The following is a 2,830-nucleotide window of genomic DNA, read 5'->3' on the forward strand; positions in this document are numbered from 1 at the left end:
CAGTCCATCGCAGGGCCACACACAGACAACCAGTCACACTCACATTCACACCTGTGGATGTTTCTTTATAATTATTAATGTGTGTATGTTTGTTTCTTTATGGTTAATAATGTTTGTTAGTGTGTGTACATGTTTGTGTATTAATGTTGGCGTTTTTTAATGTTTGTGGTTTATTAACGGTTCTTAATGTGTATTTTTGTGTGTTTATGAATGTTTGTGTATTAATGGTTCTTAGTCTTTGTTTATCTTTAATGTTTATTTATTTTTATTCATCTTTATTTATGTTTCTTAATCTTTATCAAGTGATGTTAATTTAAATGTTAACTGTTTATAACTGTTTATTAATGTATATGTTTAGTATTGTATATTAATGGTTCCTATTGTGTATTAATGTTTATATGTGTTTATGTTTGTTTCTTTGTTAAATAAACCAATAAATTGAATAAAGTCACAGCTTCGGGTTCGACCACAAGGTGGCAGCATTTCCTTTCAAACTGTGATGAACACTGAGGGATAATTTCTATTTTACACTCCAGTAAATAAATATATTTCTAATATTAGTTTGTGTTTTGTGTAACCTCTGTAACTTGGTGAAAGAAAGTTTTATAATAAAGCGATGAAGAAGTACTCTTAGTTTACTTAAGTAAAAACTGTAGCTTTACTACAGTGTAGAAATACTTGTTATGGACTTACATGCAACATTTATTTTATTATATTAATATCGTTTTTAGAGACAGATCAATCAGTTTGGCCAATTTTAATATAAGCTTGAAACTAAACATCTTATGTTGTCAGAAAACAAGATGGCTGCCAGCAGGTGTGCTTGTTATGATTTTGGAAGCGGTCCCATGTTTTGAGTTCTTCAGCATTTCAGTTCTGACACGGTGAGATTTTATGTGAAACCTCTGGTCACAGCAGCACAGAAAAGACCTAAAGTTTTTATCAGCTTACAATCGTAGAGGAAAACAACAAACTGAAACCATTTCTATCCCATAGGGACCTGGAAACAGTTATACGTGCGTTTATCACCTTCAAAATGCAGCCGCTACACTTTTAACTGGAACAAAGGAAAGACAACACATCACTCCGGTCTTGTTTCACTTGCATTGGTTACCACAGAGAATTGATTTTAAAATGTTATTTGTTTTTAAAGCCCCATAACGGTTTATCCCCACGATACGTTACAGATATGCTAATTTCATATTCTGCGCCTAGCTTGCTTATGTCACCTTTTCACAACAGCTCCTCTAATAACTCCTTGTTATTTATTTTCCTTCTAGTCTCGTTGAATTTGACTTTAACTGAGTACTCCATATTCCTTTTATTGATGTGTACTAGTGTTGTATTGTGTATTTGGATACACAATAGTACAGTATATACTCCTTGTTCGTCTACATTTGTCTTTGTGTGGGTTGTGTGCTTGTAAAGCACTTTGGATCAACATCTCCTGTTGTTTATAAATTTGACTTGATTACCAAACAGGATCATCAGACAGAAACGAACACCGTGTCTCTCAGTAATCTGCAACATCTGTCACGGAAACGCAGCTTTATTCCTTAACTGTTTTTAACTGACCTTTAAAAACACACGAGAGTCCTGCTGTCTGCTGGACTGGGCTGAAAAGACGAAACATCAACACAAAAACAATAAATAGATATAATCTAACTGTGAAGAAAACGAGGACAGGACATTTTCTATTTCTTTCTGAAAGGGACGTAAACATGTACTGTATCCAGTGGTGGAAATTACATACACTGAACAAAATTATAAAGGCAACACTTTTGTTTTTCCCCCCATTCATCATGAGCTGAACTCAAAGATCTAAGACTTTCTCTATGTACACAAAAGGCCTATTTCTCTCAAATATTGTTCACAAATCTGACAAAATCTGTGTTAGTGAGCACTTCTCCTTTGCCGAGATAATCCATCCACCTCACAGGTGTGGCATATCAAGATGCTGATCAGACAGCATGGGGATTGCACAGGTGTGCCTTAAAAGACCTTAAGCTGGCCACAATAAAAGGCCACTCCAAAATGTGCAGTTTCACTGTATTGGGGGGGGGGGGGGTCAGTATCTGGTGTGACCACCATTTGCCTCACGCAGTGCAACATCTCCTTCACATAGAGCTGATCGGGTTGCTGATTGTGGCCTGTGGAGTGTTGGTCCACTCCTCTTCAATGGCTGTGCGAAGTTGCAGTCAGGTCGAGACCCCGATGAAGACGACGAGCATGCAGATGAGCTTCCCTGAGACGTTTCCTGACAGCTTGTGCAGAAACTCTTTGGTTATGCACACCGATTGTTGCTGCAGCTGTCCGGTTGGCCGATCTCAGATGATCTTGGAGGTGAAGATGCTGGATGTGGAGGTCCTGGGCTGGTGTGGTTACACGTGGTCTGCAGTTGGGAGGCCGGTTGGATGTACTGCCATATTCTCTGAAACGCCTTTGGGAGACGGCTTATAGTAGAGAAATGGACATTCCTGCAGTCAGCATGCCAACTGCATGCTTCCTCAAAATTTGAGACATCTGTGGCGTTGTGCTGTGTGATGGAACTGCACATTTTGGAGTGGCCTTTTATTGTGGCCAGCCTAAGGCACACCTGTGCAGTCCCCATGCTGTCTGATCAGCATCTTGATATGCCACACCTGTGAGGTGGATGGATTATCTCGGCAAAGGGGAAGTGCTCACTAACACAGATTTTGACAGATTTGTGAACAATATTTGAGAGAAAAACGACCCCACTGAGGTTAAATAGCTGAGTTTCCCTACCAGTCAGTCAGAACTGAAGAAGTCCCTTGGATGAGGGACGAAATGTCTTCCAGTATCTTCAACC

The sequence above is a fragment of the Micropterus dolomieu genome, linkage group LG19, assembly GCF_021292245.1.
Source record: "Micropterus dolomieu isolate WLL.071019.BEF.003 ecotype Adirondacks linkage group LG19, ASM2129224v1, whole genome shotgun sequence".
Taxonomy (NCBI): Eukaryota; Metazoa; Chordata; class Actinopteri; order Centrarchiformes; family Centrarchidae; genus Micropterus; species Micropterus dolomieu.